Genomic DNA, 24932 nt, shown 5'->3' on the forward strand with positions numbered 1-24932 from the left:
TGTGTGTGTGCGTGTGTGGGTGTTTGTGTGTGGTCTGTGTGTGTGTATCTGTTTGTGTGTAAGTGTGTATGTGTGTGTTTGTGTGTGATCTTTGTTTGTGCGTCTGTTTGTGAGTGTGTGTGTGTCTGTGTGTGTGAGTGTTTGTGTGTGTGTGTCTGTTTGTGTGTGTGTGTGTGTGTGGTCTGTGTGTGTGTGTGTGTGTATTCGCACATGTGTGTGTGTGTGTGTGTGTGTGTGTGTGTGTGTGTATACAGTGTGTGCCGCGTCTGTCTGTGTGCGGGTCTCTACATTTTTGCATGTGGGCATATCGTACATGGGTTTCCTCTGAACCCGGCCACCTCTCGTCTAACCTCTTGCGTCTGGTGAATGCGGGGCGTTCTGTCTCCGCTCATTGTGCTGGGGAAGATCTCCCTGGACTCTGCCATGTAAAACACAGTGACTCACGTTCATCCCAACCCCATGAACCCTGCATGGCTTCGTTACCGATCAGCCTGAGGTCAGCCCATTGGCCGTCCAATCAACCAGCCGACAGAAGGACTAGCTCATGTCACGCTGCGGCGGTCTGCCCATCTGGCTGGCCTCACGCGAAGGCCTGGCCGGCCTCACTCACATCTTTAGATTAATGATCTAAAGTCGAATGGCGAACTCGGACTCGGCCAGCATTCGTTAACTGTACATTTGTGTCTGGAAAGGATTCAGATCAACCCTGTGTAGACTGGCCACTGTATGAATACATTTAAAATCCCTTTCTTCTTTAAGCTTTAGCCACTCTGTGTTTTTCTGTAGAATATCTCCGTAACGAAACAGGAATCAAGGTGTAACTCTGGCAGTTCCTGATATCCGGCCCTTCGATAAGATAGTAGAACTGCTGGAGCCCAGATAAGATGATCGGTAACTCTGGAGGATGTTTCGCCAGTTTTGTTATGTCAACATTAAAACTGAACATCTACTTGTTGTTTGTGGTTGTGTTTTGTGTTGCTTTCGATTTAATGGGTTGGGGGTAAAAAAACTCTTTTGCAGCTACGGCATCAAATCAAAAGGCTGTTAGATGTCATCCTATCATTTACTCTCTACATTGTTCCTTTCTCTGGGATGTCAGTATCCACCTATAAATCTCCTCCACAGGTTCACCGCCCAGTTGTGTATTATTCCCTGTTGAATCGGATTGTGGGTGGGTGTCTGCAAGTGTGTGAAATATAAAACTATAGACGTAAACACATAAACCACACAGAAAACTGTCAACACAGCCAGTAAGAGTACACCTCTGTTGCAGCATCGGTCCATAACCCTCGCAACTTTACAGCTTGAACTCAAGCAGACTGCGTTTTGTATATCTGTGTTTGTGATCTTGCTTTCTACTCTCGTTTTTTCTGCACTTTATGCAAAGAATCCATCATTCTCTCTCTCGAAAATATGTCGCACGATCATTTCTGTGTATTTCTCGTGTTCTCGGAAGTATTTCAAGTGGCTGTGTTCAAGGGTGCCTGGACAGGAAGTGGTGCAAAGTTCATCTGTCAGCGCTATCTCCCGACAACCCAGGACGGCCTCCGCGGCCCTCTACTGTGGAACCCATTTACCCTCAGGAAGCAGTGACTCAGCTCACTGCCTCAGCTCACTGAGAGAGAGAGAGAGAGAGAGAGAGAGAGAGAGAGAGAGAGAGAGAGACACACACACAGAGAGAGAGACACAGAGAGAGAGAGAGAGAGAGAGAGAGAGAGAGAGAGAGAGAGAGAGAGAGAGAGAGACAGATAGAGACAGAGAGAGAGACAGACAGACAGACAGACAGACAGACAGACAGACAGACAGACAGACAGACAGACAGACAGACAGACAGACAGACAGACAGACAGACAGGCAGAGAGAAAAAGATGGAGAGATAGTGAGAGAGACACACAATAATAGAGAGAAAGACAGAAACAAAGAGAGATGGATAGAGAGCGAGTAAGAGAATGGTAGATTAGAGACAGAGAGATGTATTGAGAGAGAGAGAATGAAATATAGATGGATAGAAAGAGTGAGAAGGAGAGAAAGATGGCGATGGAGAGAGATAGAGAGAGAGAACTCAATTCTAAGTGTTTTTCGACGAGTGTGTTGTCTGCTTGTGTGTGTATGTGCATACATCCAGCGGATGTGCTTTGGTTGAGGCATGTTGTGTGACGATGATGTGTTTAAACCGTATACTTGCCTTACGTCTCCAGGTTAGTCTGAGGTGCGGCTGGGCCCTTTAGATAGTCTGTTTAGTAACCAAGGAACACAGCTGCGTACGTCTCCAGGCCAAAAAAGCTACTTGGGGGTGTTTGATCCGCCATGATGTAAGTACAGGTAACGTAGACATCCATGAGCAAGAGTCAACATGCTCCTTAATGACATGTATTTGTATTCACTGCGATTCCCTTGGGTCCACGAGTGAGTGCTCAGCAAGACCGTGATGTTGAGCAACAGTGTGCCGCCCTGCTCGCTGCAAAGCTCTTTTCTGGTTTGAAGTCACATGGTGCAGAGGTGACGATTGAATTAGAGCTCTGAAACCCACTGGACGTGCATGAGCACAAAACTGTAACCCTGTATGATGTAAAAGCACAGGCAATAATAATGTGCGTGTTCAGGCATAATTTTTGCCCGCACATTTTGGCACTAATATGGCCGCCATAGTAGCGCCTTCCTCTGTAGTAACCGAAGCCATACAAAACAAACAAAGAAAATGGTTTTCCAGCTCCATCAGGGTGCTTTATGGCCCACAACCAGTGAGTAAGACTCTCCAGCTAATCGTGTGTGTGTGTGTGTGTGTGTGTGTGTGTGTGTGTGTGTGTGTGTGTGTGTGTGTGTGTGTGTGTGTTTGTGCGTGTGTGTGTTTATTTGTGTGTGTGTGTGTGTGTGTGTGTGTGTGTGTGTGTGTGTGTGTGTGTGTGTGTGTGTGTGCGTGCGTCTGTGTGTGTGAATGTACTGTGTGGGTGTATCTGAAGCAGACAGCATCCAACTGATCCCTAACCCCACCCCTCCCCCCTCCACACCCATTAAACAATGGGGGGGAGGGGGTATGATCTCATTCACTTTGTGGAGTCATTCTCAGGGATTCCCCTCTACTATTACCATCCACCCCCACCACCCCCATCACCACCCCCATCACCACCCCGACCACCATCACCACCAACACCACCACCATTGGCAAACTCCAGCTGTCGCTGTATGGCTTGGAATGTCAATGGCATGATGTAAACACATCCGGCCGTTTGGGGTGGGGAAGCGGCGAGCTAGGTGAACCTCAAGTAGCCAGCAACACTTAAACCAAGGGACAGCAAAGGCTGGAAGACGGAAATGCCCTTGAGGCGACATAAATGAATCAATGAGCAAATGAATCTGGGAAAAGGCTGAGATGAGTATGTTGTTCTGCTATTTACCCATTGCTGTATGTATAAAGGGGATTTCTCAAGAGACACTTTGGATTTTGGTGCATAGGACCTGCATGGGTAAACAATATGTTGCTTTACGCCTTATCATGGAAATCATATTTCAATATCATCATATTTGGAATAAAACTATTCTGATTTGACAAGGTCAGGGCTGGACTGGGACAAATACTTGGCCCTGCCTTGAGCTTCCTATCTGTAGGGACCAGAAGGGCTGTAAAGTTCCTCAGCCCCCTTGGCCCGCTCTGCTGAAGGTCCTGCAGCAAACACATCAGTCACTTTGGCTAATTTGGCTGTGCTGTCTGACGAGCGTGTCTTTATTGGCCAGCATTTATCTGTGCCTCTCTCACATTTTGTTCAGATCCAGGGCTGCCAGAGAACCTCTGAGGGAGATTTGAGGGGAGTTGCAGCGCGTGCAGCACATTTCTTTGGGGCCGTTTAGGGTTGTCACCGCACGCTGAAGGCATTTTTATGTTAATTTCTGAACTTGAAGTAAAGAACAAAACTATTTAGAACTGATCCCAAGTAACCACCAATCCTGACCCAAGGATAAGTGGACCTAAACAGCCTGCGGTCCCCCTGAACAGTATTTGCTTTTATAGTTGGCATTTCTTGATCAAACAAGATTTTAATCACTGCACGACAACTTGAACAAGACATCAGTCGTGCGTATGACTTTTGTTCAAAACAAGACCATGGGTTTAGAATTTGCATGCCAGAACCCCAAACAGATATCCCAAAAGGCCACATGCCTTTGATCTAAATAAAACAAAATTGATTTCCCGTCTCTATTATAAATTGAAAATTTGTGAGATGTCATTACTCATTTGTGAGATGAGTTTGCTTCCTATTTATGTCGAGTATACACCCCTACTGTCCACAAGCATCCCCCCCATATGGATTGAGAATTGTTGCCACGTCCCAGTGGTGGAGGTATCATATATATGAAAGAGGGCATTCAATTATACTATAATGATCAATTAGGAGGCCGAAGCCCTAAAGGAAGTGATGCAATAGGTGACTGAGGGTCAACATTTGAGAACCCCTTTTATCAAAGGGGGTCTCAAAGGACTCATACGCTTCAACAGCGGCTGCAGCAGAAGTGTTGAGACGAAAGATGATAGACATTTATAGAATATTCCCATGATTCTTTGCACGACCTGCAGGTTGGAGAGACTGAAATAACCCCCAAAATGAGTAATAATGTAAAAGCAGCCAAGTCCCACAAATTGCTTGAACTATTTATTTCATTCCATTGTTTCGTTGATATGCATTATTGAAAAGTTTCAAGCATATGGATTTAATGCAATATCCACAAACAATTCAAAATGGTACCATGAAATGTCTTGTTTATTGTATTAACCAGTGAATTTCTCTTTTGTGAAAGTCACCAAAAGTTGAAAAAAGTTAAACGCAAGGTCACAGGCTAACAGTGGAGCTGTGTTGGGAACCAGCAGCCAAGAGCTTCCATGGAAACTTTCTACCCACGTTAAATAGATTTAGTTGGGCGGTTCCTTTTCTGCCCATTCTTTTTTAAACTTGTGGAAGCACTTTGCAGTACTGGGAGACACCATTTCTAACGGCAAAAAATATCAAAAGATGCCCAAAGCAAATACCTTTAACCCATATTTTATCAAATTAAAACATTTCAGAGTTTCATTGACCACAAATTGAGCAGAAATATTTTGCATACAAATCTTTAAATAGTTTAACCACGTTAAGAAAAATACATTTGTTAATTTTTTTTATTAGTGAAGCCACAAGTTTTGCACATTATCCAAACAGAATACCTGAAATGTTGATATTTCAGCCCTTTCGGGTTAAAACAAGAGAAAAGGACAACCTAACAAGAGTGAAAAGTTTGGGTTAGGTGACCTATAGTTCAAAGATGTCCCTGGTCAGGTAGACTAAATAAAAGTGTATTCCCAATTGCTCCAGGACATTCGTGTAATTTACTCGTGAGCTCTCCCTCAAGCCTAGAGAGACATCAGTGTTGAACCACCAACTGAAAGAGGGTATTTGCCATTAGTATGAGTGACAACATTTCATGGCTATTAATTTAGTTCATTATATTTAGCCGATTTGAATAGACTTTTCTAGCAGGTGAGGCTGTCAAAGAACTAAATATGGAGCAACTACAAAAAGTAAATTTGCAGCATGACCAAATTATACAAAAAGTATAGGAACTGTTCTAGCAGATATGTTTTAGAAGTCTCTTTTGATAGGCAGGGAATAATTGTCTTTGTCACCCTGTAGTCATGCCATCAAATCTGTTGGGCAAAGTACCGCTACTGATTAATCCAGTAGACTCACCCGTCAAGTCCCCCTAGTTAGAAAATGGAAGAAACCCAGTTAGTCATGTTAATTATTCTGTTGTTACAAATGAAGACTAATACTTTCCACATATTGCGATCCAAGTTACTGGCTGCAGTCTTGGATTTTATAGTTCTATATGAATAGATTCAATTTACTAAACTATTAATCATGCTTCAGAAGAATTAACCTTTCTTGGATGGCAGATCTACCACAAGCCTCCATTGCCACAACCTCCAGGTGGCTTACGACCTACGGCAACTCCTCGACTACTGCAAGCCAACAAATTGGCTCTTGCACACCAGACACGCATTTTGCTTTATTTTAGGTTTTCAAGCATCTTAAAATACCCAAATCATCAGTCAGCTAATGGCCTACAAGGAAATGCTGAAGCTAGTGTTAGTGATGGAGATAGAAATGGACAAGCTTGCGTGTACAAATATGCAACTAGAATTGCAAGGTTCACAGCCCAGTTGCACAAGTGGTCACAACCGTTGGATTGTAAGCAAGGGTAAAAAATAAATAAAATAAAACCTTCACACAAACTAGTCAACATGGTCAATTGAAAGCCTGTACAAAACGACCCTGGAATAGTCAAATGCAGCTTTACTGCGGATGAATTAAGCCAAATTGCATAAACATCCAATGGTAAACAGTATACAAATGCAATCAAGGTTGCACTCACACTAGGCCATCTGGCCGTGGCCGTCACAACTGTGGCCTGGCCACGGTAGGCTCTTGTACATACGCCATCACGTCGCTAGCATCCAAACAATTCTACCAAACCTTAACCAACTAGTGAAAAATGGAACAAAACTTTAGCACACACCCAGTGACTAATCACCTTGTCCAGGGGTGTTCCAACGTGGTTTACCAGAGGGCCTTGTGGACTTAAAGTAAGCCACACATTTGACAGAGACAGCACGGAATGACGTTAAACTAAGCTAATCTACAGGTTACTAGTGCTAGTGCAATTACATGAGCATTTTGCACAATATTTGTACTCCAATGCTACGTAAAGCAGGCTTCTTCAGAAACCCGTAGCCTGCTACATTGAAGGGCAACTGTAACAAATCCTGACCAAGACCGAAAGATGGGTCTGGAAGCCACTACGGCCCACGCAGCAGATTACTGCGTGGACCGTGGTGGCTTCCAGATCAACCCTTCGGTGGACCATTCATACACATGTATTCCGAGGATGTTTTGAAGACACTGGAGTCCCATGGCACTAGATTCCTTTGAAGACTAAGTTGGTATGGGGGGGCCCAAAGGGGGCCCCCCCATAGATCTTGTCAGTCATCTAACACCTGTTAAGAAAAACACACACACACATCACAAGATACAAATCAGCAAAGCTAGGTTAACAAACAGCGGCGACATGCATGTCAAGGTGCAAAGAGCAGGGATACTGATGGCTTGTGTCTGAGGAGACAGCCCAAAAACGTCAACAATTAATAAAGGAAAATAACTTTTACTCACTGCGGTGGTCTGTTTCGAAGTGCCATGTTGGTAGCAATATTTGTCTGGGCTGTTCAGTCAAATGCCCACAAAAACAAACGCGCAACAACGCATACTTTCAGTTTGTATAAAGTGACAATAGTGATCTGCAATCTAGATCGAAAACTTTCACCCCTCACTAAACTCAACCTCGATTGACACAGGCCGATGCGAAAAGTAAACCAAACCCATTGTTGTTCACCTTATAAAGGGGTGCGTGACAGGTGATCTCAATTAAGAGCTAATCAGAAAGAACACACTGATCTGCCATGAGTGAGACGTTCAAAACGAGGACGAGGATTTAACGGAATTGTTACCATTCAAATTCAAATTTCTTTATTATTGGATAGGGTATGATATCAATGATTTGGGCTTTGAGTAGGCCTATATTTCTTAAATATATTTCTTAAATTTTTTCACCCCTTCGCCTTTTGAATATGAAATCTATAATCTCAGCCTCTCTATAATTTGCCCAACACATATTTTATTGTTCAAATAAAATCCCATCCTTATTTTGCCATTCATATTGAATCTTTACTGTCTTTCATTGTACAACACAATCATCTAATAATTATTCATAACGCTCTTCCATCTCCTTGGCTGCATTAAGACGAGGCTCGGGTCAGAGCAAAGATCGGGATCCACACATGATAAGGGATAAAGTTATTTATTAGAATAAAGTAAGTATCATGAAATCTGTAAAGGGATTAGTGTAGCGTATGGAAGATTAGAAAATTAAATGCGATTATATGTTTTGGACAGAAAACCAGTACCAAAATCACAAGGACCGACCGAGCCAGAACGGAGGAAACTTACCCAGACAGACAAAACAAATACTGGGAACAACAAACCATCTTTACCATGTTGGAAATACCCAAACAAAACAATATCATCCGACTGCAGACACAAATGGGCGTTCCCGTGTCGTGGGCGTTCTCGTTCACGCAGACTAAAACGCCCCCCCGGCGTTCTCGTGTGGTGGGCGTTCTCGTTTACGCAGGCTGGAATGCCCCGTTCTTCTTCGTCGATCTAGTAGTATGGGCAGCATAGAACTGACGTTAGCGCCCCCTTCTTCTTCGATCTCGTAATACGGGTACGTTAGCCAGCTAGGCCTACAGAATGTTAGCTTACATTTATGTGTCGGATCTCGGCCCACACTTTGCATCAAACTTGATGCAACACGATCTTTACAGGGAGGCTCCATGATCTCAAGTTCATTATCTTCTGGGTTAGTATAGGTAGGGTATTACCGTATTAGGTATAAGTGAGATGTTTGATATAGTTGTTTAAGAATATGCCCAAATTAAATAATGAAGATTAAAATAACACTTGGGACATTATGCAGTTCAAATCCAGTTACCAGACACTATGAAGGCTCAAACAGTAGGCCATTTGACTCCAAGTGTTCACTTACTTTTCCCACTGAATGTTTTCAATAAAGACAAAATACAGTAATTGGTCTGTAACAATTAACCTTACAACATACATCGTAGGCACAAATGTATGTTATACATCGTATAGCATTTGTCACAAAAACAAAAAAGAAAGGAGTAATAAAATACCAGCATTTCTGGGCAGATACATTTACTACAGTAGTATGTACATTTACAAATGGAAGGGATTGCAAAAAAAGACGTCCCAAATAAAACGAAAAAGGAGTAATAAAATAACATTATGCTAGGCAGACATCTTTTATGACAAACCTGCCATATGCAACGTTCCTCAGTACCAGGGGTGCGCTTGGCCAATTCTTCTTTTTTGAGAAGCCTTTGAGGCGTAGCGCAAGGCCACTGCCACAGCCTGCATTGTTGTAAATCTTTCTAACCGTTATGTATATGAGATTGTCTTTATTAAGCTTAATGTCCCCTGCCAAACTGTCATTTATATATATGGAAGGATGGAGAGGCTTGATTAGTTCTCGGAATGTGTTTGAAACCCTGTTGAACACGCCAAGCATCGCCATGTCCAGTCTCAGCGTCTCTTGTACAATTTGCTGAAGGACTTCGGGTGGTAAGAATGGCCTGTCCTCTGTTGTGCCAGATTGGAGCGTGTGGCTGAGATGGGGAGATGGAGAGGGTGAGCTTGGTGTGCCAGCTAGTCCTGCAGGGCTAGAGAGAGCGAGAGAGCCGAAAAAGAGTGAAGGAGAGCGAGAGAGAGGGAGAGAAACAGGGATTATAATCAACCTTCAATTCAATCACACAAGCCCAGACCAACACTACCCACACCATTAAACAAAAAGGCAGTCACTGATCGATCAAAAGTCTGAGAAAGAGCAAGAGAGAATATACGTAAATAGAAAAGTATGGACATAGTATGTAATACCTTTCACTGCTTAGTGATTGGAAGGTGTGACTGAGATGGGGAGATGGAGAGGGTGAGAAGTGTATTGGCTACGATCTTCGTGAGCACCAAAAATAAGTAAATAGCAACATGGACACAGTATATAAACCTTTCAAGCATAAAGGTCTCCAACAGCTGTCCAACCACCACCTCCTGATAGAGAGCATGTCCCCCTGATAAGTAAAGTTATGCTTTAAATGACTTCATAGCCTGATACAAATCCATGTTACAGTACTGTTTAGCAGTGTACTATGACAGTGTAAATTATTGTGAAGATGTAGCCATCTCCTCCCGTAAGTGCAGTACCTGAAGACAAAGTAATGTGTATGACCTATGATGCATGTTAATTGTAGCCTCCAGTAAGGATGACTCAATTATTAAAAGCCTTATATTTCATGCTACACATCTGATTGAGATTTGAAAGAACTCACCTCACTGAAATCATATTGCTTTTGAGGGTAGAATACATTGCGTACTGAAATTAACATACAAATGAGTTAGTTGTTTTACAAACTAGTCATCAGTCATCATTTCTGAAAATAATGCATCTCACCATCAGCATAAACACCCCACAGCTGTTGCTCTGATACTGGTGAGGTGCGTCCTGTGGTGGTAAAAGAGGAATGTGATTTGTCAATGATTCTTATTAGTATATAATGCTTATAAACTATGAAGTGATATCCACCCTCATTTTGTAGCTACATACAAAAAGTGCACAATGCACTTTCAACAAGCATTTAGCAGCAACCAGGGCCCATCAGCGTCACATAGGAACACTTCATTAAATCATAATAAACAATCTAGAGGCCTGCCTGTCTACCAGTGAATGCTACTCTACGAGATGCAATGAATCGTGCGCCAGCCACACGTTTTACCTCGTCAGCCAAGTAAAGTCCCTTCCATGGTCCATTGGACAAAGCATGTGCCAGGGTACTGAAAAGGTTTGGAAGACGTGTAAGTTGCAATTCATATGCATCATCATCAACACGCATTCAGTACACACTACGCTTCGATTTCACCCTTGGGTGAAATCGAAGCGTTAATTAAAAGTACATGTTTTCCTAAACGTTGGTCATCAACGAGGTAATAAAGTAGTAACTAAGGGCACATCTGTCATCTGTTTTTCAGAGTGCTAACGATCTTTATTCATTCGTTGCACCGCGACCGAACTGACAGAATTCTCTGATATGCCATGCATGTAAACATACTAGTTAGTTTAGACATACTAGTACGTTTACATGCAGAGTTTAATCCGATGCGTGTGTCACCACAACGAAGCAGAGTGGCCGCGATTTCATGCCTCTTACCATGCCAGCTGACACCTTAACATCCAACTTAACAATGTACTTTGGTAATGTTAACCTCACAGTAAAATAATCGGCAAAGCCTTCGCTGCAAACTTTACCCTCTACCTACAAACCGTCTTAAACGTTGCTGATTTCTGAATAGTATGCAACGTTTATGGACGATAGCATAGCATTCGCTGCTACCGAACCATGCTTGTCACGAGTATTTATATCGGATTCGGATACAACGATACAACAGCTAAATCAGTGATTTAAATGAGAATACTTCACAGCCAATGTTGTCAAATAAACAATATCATACTTACTGACATAATCTCTCAACATAACCCTTTCGTTTTTCTGGAAAGTTACTACGAGGTAAAACCGCCAAAAAAAGGAAGGGTAGCATACCCAGCATGCCTTGCGAAACTCACTCACCTCTTCTTGATTGATCGATGAAACGCTACAGGAACGCCTGATGGGCGTTTTTGTGTCATGACGGGAACGCCCGATGGGCGTTTTTGTGTCATGACGGTGGACCCTTCTCAAACAAAATGCAACAAACCAAACCTGAACAGCAAACCAACATATGTGACCAACCAACTGAACTACTGACCAAACACACAATTCTTTCGACTAGTCTATGTATATGGGCAGTGGAAAGTGTGCTGTGGGGATGTTGAATAGTGTTAACATAAAACAAAACATGGAACCAATCCAAAGGTCCAAAACCTTAAGGAACCACCCTAAACAGAACCCAAGCCCACCTGCCTCTGTGGAAAGAGAGAGAGACTGGCTACAGCCTGCGTGGCAGACCTGCACAGGTGCACCTCATCAGCTGACAAGCCTCTCAGCCCCGCCCACTGGCTACCTGGAGCAGGTAGGCAAACACAGTGGACCCAGCAGACGAAGGAGAGAGAGAGCAGTCACAGCTGTCACATCTGTTGCCTGAAGATTCTTTGTTTGTCTCCAACAAAACCTTCCAAACAGATGAATCATTGGCTCATCCCAGAAGTGTCAAATTACTTTTGTGTGTCAAAACGGGCAGGGTGGTCGTGGACTCCTGAAAAATACTATGGTTATTTTGTATGTAGAATAAAATGCCATTGTACATTTAAAAAAAAAAGGGAAGACTTTCACAATGCAGGATTCTGGGAATGCAGTGATGGAATCCCGATAACACCTGTTCCCTAATAAATGGACTCAAGATTCTGAGTCTGCCTGCAAGAGGTTGTGTGTGTGTGTGTATGTGTGTGTGTGTGTGTGTGTGTGTGTGTGTGTGTGTGTGTGTGTGTGTGTGTGTGTGTGTGTGGTTGCAACCCGGTATCACGCGATTGCGTGCTCCTGCGCACGAACGTTAATCTATTGAAGCGTGTTCGAGAGCACGATAGTCCGACTTTTTGCGTGTTACACAGAACGAAATGTAAACCAATGCATTCTGAATGGGAGTGTTCTAAGACAATTATATCTGTACGGAGCTCCATAAGGGACATTAGGGAGAACGCTCCCGGACAGAACCTTCGTTTGGAAGTCATGCTTAGTGACACGACAAATAGCCTACTTCCAATTGAAATACAAAATTTAGAAAATAGGCCTACGTGTCCCTGATCACGTTTCAATAGATTAAATAACGTGACAGTGTCACGTATTTCCGTGAGACCATACCCGTACTTCCATGAGTATACTTAAAGGAAGTATACTATCCGCAATATCTACTACGTTATTTTTTCAGATGTGAGTGCTGTTCCAAATCGAGTACTCCGTGGTGCACTAACCGGAAATTACGATCACGACTGCCGCCCTGGCTCCTCCCCCGCAATAAACATCCCGCTTTGAACGGTGAACTCTTTACGCCTAGCAGCTATAAAAACTATAAAAACTACAAAATGACTCTATTAATGCAGGCTATGTGGAAAATGCGCCGACTTTGGCTCAGCCTGGCTACGCCTCTTCCGCTACGTAGCTAAGATGGCTGCCGTTGAGTACGGGGAGTGTCCTTCGATCCCAGGCATCCCAGGCCCCCAGGATAGGCGCATACTTCCGCAATCCACCAGTGCTCAGAGGCCAAGCCTGGTATTGCAGCTGTTTAAGCTGGCTGTGGACGGGGGTCCGTCATTTCATGTGGCCCAGAAGTAGATATCGCCGTCCACTCCAATACAAGTGGGGAACAGGATTGTGTCTCCGCAAAAAATGTCTGGATATCAATCAAAGGCTCATAATTATATTTCTACCCTGTTCTAAAAAAATGTACGTTTTTTCTTTTCAAAACGCCTCCTCAAGCGTTTTATTAGCAGTTTATGTTGGGTGGGCAGCTGAAAGGAGTCGTACTGAAACAAACGGTTCCTTGCTATGGACCTATTTTGTGTGCACGGCTTCATTGACTTCCGAATTAAATCAAATTCCGAATTAACACAAATTCCGAATTATATAACACACATATCATTGAAATAGCTGTAAAAGGCACGGACGTATTGATTACCTGAATGATTATGGGAGACCTACGTAATTTTCATAATATTGTTAATTGTCTAATATTAACATTTCAGTTGCGTTGGTAGGTATTTCATTTTCATTTGCTTGTTTAGCTATGTATGACAGGGTTATGGTTAGCTATGTATGACAGTTGACAATGTTGGTGTATTACAATTCATTATTTGGGTAGGCTACTCCAACTTCGTTGCTGGTCGATATGTAAACATTTACTTTTATATAAATTATTGATTGCATTTTTCGTAAATAGTTAGTTGAAGGAATCTGTTTCTTAAGCAATAACATTGAACTGAATTTGTTAGGCCTACATACGTTTACTATGTTACTATGGTATTATATGGAGCAATCTTACATATTTATGAAGTTTCCAGATCAATAAAGTTCTATCTCTTTTTATTTGAACTGCCTGTATGTCCTCTTGATTATAGTATTACAGTGTGTACCTTGGTTATCAGCTATCATAGAATGGTGTCCAAATGGCTGCATGTGTAAGAAATAGGATTTGAACCAAGTGTTACAATAAAAAAAGCAATGAAATTGCTGATAAATTAGCTAAAAGATACTAACCTAATTAGAAGAATTTAACCTTAAGTATATATATTTTTTATTTTTATTTATTCATTTCTTTTGTTAGTTTGTTTTATTTTGTTTATTTTGTTTTGTTAGTTTGTTTTTTTCTTTGAATTTATTTTTATGATTTTTAAAGTAGGCCTATCATTTGCCAACGTCCTTGTCACAAACTCCTGTGTAGTAGTTCAGATAAAGCGATAAAACGCTTGAGCGATAGCTTTAAAGCTGTAAAGCTGTAAATGAGAGTTGAAAACAGCTCAACTCTATGCAAATGAGCTAGCAGCGTTTCGGATGTAAAATGACCGCCAGCCAATCAGAATGTAGCGGCAGTCGTGATCGTAATTTCCGGTTAGTGCACCACGGAGTACTCGATTTGGAACAGCACTCACATCTGAAAAAATAACGTAGTAGATAGTGCGGATAGTATACTTCCTTTAAGTATACTCATGGAAGTACGGGTATGGTCTCACGGAAATACGTGACACTGTCACGTTATTTAATCTATTGAAACGTGATCAGGGACACGTAGGCCTATTTTCTAAATTTTGTATTTCAATTGGAAGTAGGCTATTTGTCGTGTCACTAAGCATGACTTCCAAACGAAGGTTCTGTCCGGGAGCGTTCTCCCTAATGTCCCTTATGGAGCTCCGTACAGATATAATTGTCTTAGAACACTCCCATTCAGAATGCATTGGTTTACATTTCGTTCTGTGTAACACGCAAAAAGTCGGACTATCGTGCTCTCGAACACGCTTCAATAGATTAACGTTCGTGCGCAGGAGCACGCAATCGCGTGATACCGGGTTGCAACCACACACACACACACACACACACACACACACACATACACACACACACACAACCTCTTGCAGGCAGACTCAGAATCTTGAGTCCATTTATTAGGGAACAGGTGTTATCGGGATTCCATCACTGCATTCCCAGAATCCTGCATTGTGAAAGTCTTCCCTTTTTTTTTTAAATGTACAATGGCATTTTATTCTACATACAAAATAACCATAGTATTTTTCAGGAGTCCACGACCACCCTGCCCGTTTTGACACACAAAAGTAATTTGACACTTCTGGGATGAGCCAATGATTCATCTGTTTGGAAGGGTTAGGGTTGTGACAGGCAACAGATGTGACAGCTGTGACTGCTCTCTCTCTCCTTCGTCTGCTGGGTCCACTGTGTTTGCCTACCTGCTCCAGGTAGCCAGTGGGCAGGGCTGAGAGGCTTGTCAGCTGATGAGGTGCACCTGTGCAGGTCTGCCACGCAGGCTGTAGCCAGTCTCTCTCTCTTTCCACAGAGGCAGGTGGGCTTGGGTTCTGTTTAGGGTGGTTCCTTAAGGTTTTGGACCTTTGGATTGGTTCCATGTTTTGTTTTATGTTAACACTATTCAACATCCCCACAGCACACTTTCCACTGCCCATATACATAGACTAGTCGAAAGAATTGTGTGTTTGGTCAGTAGTTCAGTTGGTTGGTCACATATGTTGGTTTGCTGTTCAGGTTTGGTTTGTTGCATTTTGTTTGATAAGGGTCCACCGTCATGACACAAAAACGCCCATCGGGCGTTCCCGTCATGACACAAAAACGCCCATCAGGCGTTCCTGTAGCGTTTCATCCTTTATTATGTCCATGGTTTCATCGATCAATCAAGAAGAGGTGAGTGAGTTTCGCAAGGCATGCTGGGTATGCTACCCTTCCTTTTTTTGGCGGTTTTACCTCGTAGTAACTTTCCAGAAAAACGAAAGGGTTATGTTGAGAGATTATGTCAGTAAGTATGATATTGTTTATTTGACAACATTGGCTGTGAAGTATTCTCATTTAAATCACTGATTTAGCTGCTGTATCGTTGTATCCGAATCCGATATAAATACTCGTGACAAGCATGGTTCGGTAGCAGCGAATGCTATGCTATCGTCCATAAACGTTGCATACTATTCAGAAATCAGCAACGTTTAAGACGGTTTGTAGGTAGAGGGTAAAGTTTGCAGCGAAGGCTTTGCCGATTATTTTACTGTGAGGTTAACATTACCAAAGTACATTGTTAAGTTGGATGTTAAGGTGTCAGCTGGCATGGTAAGAGGCATGAAATCGCGGCCACTCTGCTTCGTTGTGGTGACACACACATCGGATTAAACTCTGCATGTAAACGTACTAGTATGTCTAAACTAACTAGTATGTTTACATGCATGGCATATCAGAGAATTCTGTCAGTTCGGTCGCGGTGCAACGAATGAATAAAGATCGTTAGCACTCTGAAAAACAGATGACAGATGTGCCCTTAGTTACTACTTTATTACCTCGTTGATGACCAACGTTTAGGAAAACATGTACTTTTAATTCACCCTTGGGTGAAATCAAAGCGTAGTGTGTACTGAATGCGTGTTGATGATGATGCATATGAATTGCAACTTACACGTCTTCCAAACCTTTTCAGTACCCTGGCACATGCTTTGTCCAATGGACCATGGAAGGGACTTTACTTGGCTGACGAGGTAAAACGTGTGGCTGGCGCACGATTCATTGCATCTCGTAGAGTAGCATTCACTGGTAGACAGGCAGGCCTCTAGATTGTTTATTATGATTTAATGAAGTGTTCCTATGTGACGCTGATGGGCCCTGGTTGCTGCTAAATGCTTGTTGAAAGTGCATTGTGCACTTTTTGTATGTAGCTACAAAATGAGGGTGGATATCACTTCATAGTTTATAAGCATTATATACTAATAAGAATCATTGACAAATCACATTCCTCTTTTACCACCACAGGACGCACCTCACCAGTATCAGAGCAACAGCTGTGGGGTGTTTATGCTGATGGTGAGATGCATTATTTTCAGAAATGATGACTGATGACTAGTTTGTAAAACAACTAACTCATTTGTATGTTAATTTCAGTACGCAATGTATTCTACCCTCAAAAGCAATATGATTTCAGTGAGGTGAGTTCTTTCAAATCTCAATCAGATGTGTAGCATGAAATATAAGGCTTTTAATAATTGAGTCATCCTTACTGGAGGCTACAATTAACATGCATCATAGGTCATACACATTACTTTGTCTTCAGGTACTGCACTTACGGGAGGAGATGGCTACATCTTCACAATAATTTACACTGTCATAGTACACTGCTAAACAGTACTGTAACATGGATTTGTATCAGGCTATGAAGTCATTTAAAGCATAACTTTACTTATCAGGGGGACATGCTCTCTATCAGGAGGTGGTGGTTGGACAGCTGTTGGAGACCTTTATGCTTGAAAGGTTTATATACTGTGTCCATGTTGCTATTTACTTATTTTTGGTGCTCACGAAGATCGTAGCCAATACACTTCTCACCCTCTCCATCTCCCCATCTCAGTCACACCTTCCAATCACTAAGCAGTGAAAGGTATTACATACTATGTCCATACTTTTCTATTTACGTATATTCTCTCTTGCTCTTTCTCAGACTTTTGATCGATCAGTGACTGCCTTTTTGTTTAATGGTGTGGGTAGTGTTGGTCTGGGCTTGTGTGATTGAATTGAAGGTTGATTATAATCCCTGTTTCTCTCCCTCTCTCTCGCTCTCCTTCACTCTTTTTCGGCTCTCTCGCTCTCTCTAGCCCTGCAGGACTAGCTGGCACACCAAGCTCACCCTCTCCATCTCCCCATCTCAGCCACACGCTCCAATCTGGCACAACAGAGGACAGGCCATTCTTACCACCCGAAGTCCTTCAGCAAATTGTACAAGAGACGCTGAGACTGGACATGGCGATGCTTGGCGTGTTCAACAGGGTTTCAAACACATTCCGAGAACTAATCAAGCCTCTCCATCCTTCCATATATATAAATGACAGTTTGGCAGGGGACATTAAGCTTAATAAAGACAATCTCATATACATAACGGTTAGAAAGATTTACAACAATGCAGGCTGTGGCAGTGGCCTTGCGCTACGCCTCAAAGGCTTCTCAAAAAAGAAGAATTGGCCAAGCGCACCCCTGGTACTGAGGAACGTTGCATATGGCAGGTTTGTCATAAAAGATGTCTGCCTAGCATAATGTTATTTTATTACTCCTTTTTCGTTTTATTTGGGACGTCTTTTTTTGCAATCCCTTCCATTTGTAAATGTACATACTACTGTAGTAAATGTATCTGCCCAGAAATGCTGGTATTTTATTACTCCTTTCTTTTTTGTTTTTGTGACAAATGCTATACGATGTATAACATACATTTGTGCCTACGATGTATGTTGTAAGGTTAATTGTTACAGACCAATTACTGTATTTTGTCTTTATTGAAAACATTCAGTGGGAAAAGTAAGTGAACACTTGGAGTCAAATGGCCTACTGTTTGAGCCTTCATAGTGTCTGGTAACTGGATTTGAACTGCATAATGTCCCAAGTGTTATTTTAATCTTCATTATTTAATTTGGGCATATTCTTAAACAACTATATCAAACATCTCACTTATACCTAATACGGTAATACCCTACCTATACTAACCCAGAAGATAATGAACTTGAGATCATGGAGCCTCCCTGTAAAGATCGTGTTGCATCAAGTTTGATGCAAAGTGTGGGCCGAGATCCGACACATAAATGTAAGCTAACATTCTGTAGGCCTAGCTGGCTAACGTACCCGTATTACGAGATCGAAGAAGAAGGGGGCGCTAACGTCAGTTCTATGCTGCCCATACTACTAGATCGACGAAGAAGAACGGGGCGTTCCAGCCTGCGTAAACGAGAACGCCCACCACACGAGAACGCCGGGGGGGCGTTTTAGTCTGCGTGAACGAGAACGCCCACGACACGGGAACGCCCATTTGTGTCTGCAGTCGGATGATATTGTTTTGTTTGGGTATTTCCAACATGGTAAAGATGGTTTGTTGTTCCCAGTATTTGTTTTGTCTGTCTGGGTAAGTTTCCTCCGTTCTGGCTCGGTCGGTCCTTGTGATTTTGGTACTGGTTTTCTGTCCAAAACATATAATCGCATTTAATTTTCTAATCTTCCATACGCTACACTAATCCCTTTACAGATTTCATGATACTTACTTTATTCTAATAAATAACTTTATCCCTTATCATGTGTGGATCCCGATCTTTGCTCTGACCCGAGCCTCGTCTTAATGCAGCCAAGGAGATGGAAGAGCGTTATGAATAATTATTAGATGATTGTGTTGTACAATGAAAGACAGTAAAGATTCAATATGAATGGCAAAATAAGGATGGGATTTTATTTGAACAATAAAATATGTGTTGGGCAAATTATAGAGAGGCTGAGATTATAGATTTCATATTCAAAAGGCGAAGGGGTGAAAAAATTTAAGAAATATATTTAAGAAATATAGGCCTACTCAAAGCCCAAATCATTGATATCATACCCTATCCAATAATAAAGAAATTTGAATTTGAATGGTAACAATTCCGTTAAATCCTCGTCCTCGTTTTGAACGTCTCACTCATGGCAGATCAGTGTGTTCTTTCTGATTAGCTCTTAATTGAGATCACCTGTCACGCACCCCTTTATAAGGTGAACAACAATGGGTTTGGTTTACTTTTCGCATCGGCCTGTGTCAATCGAGGTTGAGTTTAGTGAGGGGTGAAAGTTTTCGATCTAGATTGCAGATCACTATTGTCACTTTATACAAACTGAAAGTATGCGTTGTTGCGTGTTTGTTTTTGTGGGCATTTGACTGAACAGCCCAGACAAATATTGCTACCAACATGGCACTTCGAAACAGACCACCGCAGTGAGTAAAAGTTATTTTCCTTTATTAATTGTTGACGTTTTTGGGCTGTCTCCTCAGACACAAGCCATCAGTATCCCTGCTCTTTGCACCTTGACATGCATGTCGCTGCTGTTTGTTAACCTAGCTTTGCTGATTTGTATCTTGTGATGTGTGTGTGTGTTTTTCTTAACAGGTGTTAGATGACTGACAAGATCTATGGGGGGGCCCCCTTTGGGCCCCCCCATACCAACTTAGTCTTCAAAGGAATCTAGTGCCATGGGACTCCAGTGTCTTCAAAACATCCTCGGAATACATGTGTATGAATGGTCCACCGAAGGGTTGATCTGGAAGCCACCACGGTCCACGCAGTAATCTGCTGCGTGGGCCGTAGTGGCTTCCAGACCCATCTTTCGGTCTTGGTCAGGATTTGTTACAGTTGCCCTTCAATGTAGCAGGCTACGGGTTTCTGAAGAAGCCTGCTTTACGTAGCATTGGAGTACAAATATTGTGCAAAATGCTCATGTAATTGCACTAGCACTAGTAACCTGTAGATTAGCTTAGTTTAACGTCATTCCGTGCTGTCTCTGTCAAATGTGTGGCTTACTTTAAGTCCACAAGGCCCTCTGGTAAACCACGTTGGAACACCCCTGGACAAGGTGATTAGTCACTGGGTGTGTGCTAAAGTTTTGTTACATTTTTCACTAGTTGGTTAAGGTTTGGTAGAATTGTTTGGATGCTAGCGACGTGATGGCGTATGTACAAGAGCCTACCGTGGCCAGGCCACAGTTGTGATGGCCACGGCCAGATGGCCTAGTGTGAGTGCAACCTTGATGGCATTTGTATACTGTTTACCATTGGATGTTTATGCAATTTGGCTTAATTCATCTGCAGTAAAGCTGCATTTGACTATTCCAGGGTCGTTTTGTACAGGCTTTCAATTGACCATGTTGACTAGTTTGTGGGAATTTTTTTTTTTTTTTTAACCCTTGCTTACAATCCAACGGTTGTGACCGCTTATGCAACTGGGCTGTGAACCTTGCAATTCTAGTTGCATATTTGTACACGCAAGCTTGTCCATTTCTATCGCCATCACTAACACTAGCTTCAGCATTTCCTTGTAGGCCATTAGCTGACTGATGATTTGGGTATTTTAAGATGCTTGAAAACCTAAAATTAAGCAAAATGCGTGTCTGGTGTGCAAGAGCCAATTTGTTGGCTTGCAGTAGTCGAGGAGTTGCCGTAGGTCGTAAGCCATCTGGAGGTTGTGGCAATGGAGGCTTGTGGTAGATCTGCCATCCAAGAAAGGTTAATTCTTCTGAAGCATGATTAATAGTTTAGTAAATTGAATCTATTAATATAGAACTATAAAATCCAAGACTGCAGCCAGTAACTTGGATCGCAATATGTGGAAAGTATTAGTCTTCATTTGTAACAACAGAATAATTAACATGACTAACTGGGTTTCTTCCATTTTCTAACTAGGGGGACTTGACTGGTGAGTCTACTGGATTAATCAGTAGCGGTACTTTGCCCAACAGATTTGATGGCATGACTACTGGGTGACAAAGACAATTATTCCCTGCCTATCAAAAGAGACTTCTAAAACATATCTGCTAGAACAGTTCCTATACTTTTTGTATAATTTGGTCATGCTGCAAATTTACTTTTTGTAGTTGCTCCATATTTAGTTCTTTGACAGCCTCACCTGCTAGAAAAGTCTATTCAAATCGGCTAAATATAATGAACTAAATTAATAGCCATGAAATGTTGTCACTCATACTAATGGCAAATACCCTCTTTCAGTTGGTGGTTCAACACTGATGTCTCTCTAGGCTTGAGGGAGAGCTCACGAGTAAATTACACGAATGTCCTGGAGCAATTGGGAATACACTTTTATTTAGTCTACCTGACCAGGGACATCTTTGAACTATAGGTCACCTAACCCAAACTTTTCACTCTTGTTAGGTTGTCCTTTTCTCTTGTTTTAACCCGAAAGGGCTGAAATATCAACATTTCAGGTATTCTGTTTGGATAATGTGCAAAACTTGTGGCTTCACTAATAAAAAAAATTAACAAATGTATTTTTCTTAACGTGGTCAAACTATTTAAAGATTTGTATGCAAAATATTTCTGCTCAATTTGTGGTCAATGAAACTCTGAAATGTTTTAATTTGATAAAACAAAACTATGGGTTAAAGGTATTTGCTTTGGGCGTCTTTTGATATTTTTAGAATCTAGCTCCATTGCCGTTAGAAATGGTGTCTCCCAGTACTGCAAAGTGCTTCCACAAGTTTAAAAAAGAATGGGCAGAAAAGGAACTGCCCAACTAAATCTATTTAACGTGGGTAGAAAGTTTCCATGGAAGCTCTTGGCTGCTGGTTCCCAACACAGCTCCACTGTTAGCCTGTGACCTTGCGTTTAACTTTTTTCAACTTTTGGTGACTTTCACAAAAGAGAAATTAACTGGTTAATACAATAAACAAGACATTTCATGGTACCATTTTGAATTGTTTGTGGATATTGCATTAAATCCATATGCTTAACTTTTCAATAATGCATATCAACGAAATAATGGAATGAAATAAATAGTTCAAGCAATTTGTGGGACTTGGCTGCTTTTACATTATTACTCATTTTGGGGGTTATTTCAGTCTCTCCAACCTGCAGGTCGTGCAAAGAATCATGTGAATGGGAATATTCTATAAATGTCTTGATCATCTTTCGTCTCAACACTTCTGCTGCAGCCGCTGTTGAAGCGTATGAGTCCTTTGAGACCCCCTTTGATAAAAGGGGTTCTCAAATGTTGACCCTCAGTCACCTATTGCATCACTTCCTTTACGGCTTCGGCCTCCTAATTGATCATTATAGTATAATTGAATGCCCTCTTTCATATATATGATACCTCCACCACTGGGACGTGGCAACAATTCTCCAAATCCATATGGGGGGGATGCTTGGGGACAGTAGGGGTGTATACTCGACATAAATAGGAAGCAAACTCATCTCACAAATGAGTAATGACATCTCACAAATATTTATTTAATAAATTGTTTCAATTTATAATAATCCAAAATCCGTTGGATTTTTGTCCAGGCCCCCAGGATAGGCGCATACTTCCGCAATCCACCAGTGCTCAGAGGCCAAGCCTGGTATTGCAGCTGTTTAAGCTGGCTGTGGACGGGGGTCCGTCATTTCATGTGGCCCAGAAGTCGATATCGCCGTCCACTCCAATACAAGTGGGGAACGGGATTGTGTCTCCGCAAAAAATGTCGATATCAATCAAAGGCTCATAATTATATTTCTACCCTGTTCTAAAAAAATGTAAGTTTTTTCTTTTCAAAACGCCTCCTCAAGCGTTTTATTAGCAGTTTATGTTGGGTGGGCAGCTGAAAGGAGTCGTACTGAAACAAACGGCTCCTTGCTATGGACCTATTTTGAAGTGCACGGCTCCATTAACTTCCGAATTAAATTAAATTCCGAATTAAAGCTATACTGTACGATGTGAGAGAGCTAGCATGATTTGAAATTAGCTTCTCTTCGGAGTTCCGTTTAACTCCTCCCCCACCCTTCAGGACTCCCTGCCCCAACCCCTCGACACAGAGCCGTGCACAAGCGTTAATGCTGCTTACGGCTTACTTCAACGGCAACCATTGCGTCACTTTTCAGGCCATTCAACTCCCTCAGCTGTCGCCATCGCTGAAAAGCGAATCCAATATTTATTCTCGTTTTTCAAGTAACGGTGGCAGTGGTAACTTCTGTTTTTTTTCTTCCATCGTGTTAACGTTGTAGGCTCACTAGGTCTAGTCCACTGTCATGAACTACTAAGATAACAACGCTTTCTTTGCCCTCCGTGAACGCGCTCAGGCCGGCTCAGGCTCGTACACAGAGGGGAGAGAACGCGCAGGCTTGTGATTGGTTCTTTAGATTCGGGTACAATGTCTCCGATTGGTAAGCATTTTAACAGGTTTATAGCAGATACAGAATTCGTTTTTTTTCCGCTTCTTTTTCATTGCCCATAAGTTATTTATTGCTGTCAGGATGTATAAACCAATTTCAACAACATATTAAAAAGTGCATATCACTGAAAATCGTACAATATGCCTTTAACTTCCATTAACTCCATTAACTTCCAAAGTCTGAGATTTGTCCTTTTACTTAACATGAATGGCGTTGAACACGGATATATAACACACATATCATTGAAATAGCTGTAACAGGCACGGACGTATTGATTACCTGAATGATTATGGGAGACCTACGTAATTTTCATAATATTGTTAATTGTCTAATATTAACATTTCAGTTGCGTTGGTAGGTATTTCATTTTCATTTGCTTGTTTAGCTATGTATGACAGGGTTATGGTTAGCTATGTATGACAGTTGACAATGTTGGTGTATTACAATTCATTATTTGGGTAGGCTACTCCAACTTCGTTGCTGGTCGATATGTAAACATTTACTTTTATATAAATTATTGATTGCATTTTTCGTAAATATTTAGTTGGAAGGAATCTGTTTCTTAAGCAATAACATTGAACTGAATTTTTTAGGCCTACATACGTTTACTATGTTACTATGGTATTATATGGAGCAATCTTACATATTTATGAAGTTTCCAGATCAATAAAGTTCTATCTCTTTTTATTTGAACTGCCTGTATGTCCTCTTGATTATAGTATTACAGTGTGTACCTTGGTAATCAGCTATCATAGAATGGTGTCCAAATGGCTGCATGTGTAAGAAATAGGATTTGTTACAATAAAAAAAGCAATGAAATTGCTGATAAATTAGCTAAAAGATACTAACCTAATTAGAAGAATTTAACCTTAAGTATATATATTTTTTATTTTTATTTATTCATTCCTTTTGTTAGTTTGTTTTATTTTGTTTATTTTTTTTCGTTAGTTTGTTTTTTTCTTTGAATTTATTTTTATGATTTAAAGTATCATTTGCCAACGTCCTTGTCACAAAATCCTGTGTAGTAGTCCAGTAGGTGGCGGTATATGGGGAAAAACTATGATCCTCAACTAAACTAGAAGAAGAAGAAGATCTCTGCATCCGGTAGGTCACGGACTAGGTCACGTGTCTTGGCCCCATAACGCGGAAGCAAATCGCTCCTGTATGTTACCCTGCGCCACTGAGCAGTTTTGTATAGGAATGAATGGGCGGCCATTTTCCAGTCTGTGGTCCATCCTTTATTATGTCCATGTTCGATCCACACTTCAGGATTAGCCCGTTTTGAGTACGGCATCCGGGTCCTTGAAGTATACTTCTTTTCGCCGGATCTGAATTGGAACGTACTGCGTACTCAAATTTTGG

At 41.7% G+C, this 24932-nt stretch overlaps 1 protein-coding gene and 2 long non-coding RNA genes across 8 annotated transcripts in view; 2 read left to right on the plus strand and 1 right to left on the minus strand.

The window, feature by feature from the left end:
• Window positions 1-24932, plus strand: part of akap11 (A kinase (PRKA) anchor protein 11) — a 178985-nt gene that overhangs the window by 44940 nt on the left and 109113 nt on the right. Inside the window, exon 13 of one of the 2 annotated variants that reach the window (XR_009523389.1) lies at window positions 2760-2844. The exons of the other annotated variant lie outside the window; for it this stretch is intronic. The gene's annotated coding sequence lies outside the window, so the exon portion shown is untranslated. Of the gene's footprint in view, window positions 1-2759; window positions 2845-24932 lie in introns of those variants that run through there. 2 annotated transcript variants of the gene reach the window in all.
• LOC132448816 (uncharacterized) lies at window positions 8782-11375 on the minus strand. 3 transcript variants are annotated; one of them, XR_009523432.1, is made up of 6 exons: window positions 11279-11375; window positions 10430-10487; window positions 10108-10158; window positions 9986-10029; window positions 9664-9727; window positions 8782-9322 (listed from the first exon to the last, which is right to left on the minus strand). It is a non-coding gene; the product is annotated as an uncharacterized LOC132448816 (long non-coding RNA). The 3 variants fall into 3 exon arrangements; XR_009523431.1 differs by lacking the exon at window positions 11279-11375 and having other exon boundaries at window positions 10430-10567; XR_009523430.1 differs by lacking the exons at window positions 9664-9727; window positions 9986-10029; window positions 10108-10158; window positions 10430-10487; window positions 11279-11375 and adding an exon at window positions 9537-9652.
• Window positions 16078-18049, plus strand: LOC132448826 (uncharacterized). Of its 3 annotated transcripts, XR_009523436.1 has the most exons (5): window positions 16078-16401; window positions 16673-16723; window positions 16802-16845; window positions 17104-17167; window positions 17509-18049. It is a non-coding gene; the product is annotated as an uncharacterized LOC132448826 (long non-coding RNA). The 3 variants fall into 3 exon arrangements; XR_009523435.1 differs by having other exon boundaries at window positions 16673-16845; XR_009523434.1 differs by lacking the exons at window positions 16078-16401; window positions 16673-16723; window positions 16802-16845; window positions 17104-17167 and adding an exon at window positions 17179-17294.

This window comes from Gadus macrocephalus, chromosome 20, assembly GCF_031168955.1.
Source record: "Gadus macrocephalus chromosome 20, ASM3116895v1".
NCBI lineage: Eukaryota > Metazoa > Chordata > Actinopteri > Gadiformes > Gadidae > Gadus > Gadus macrocephalus.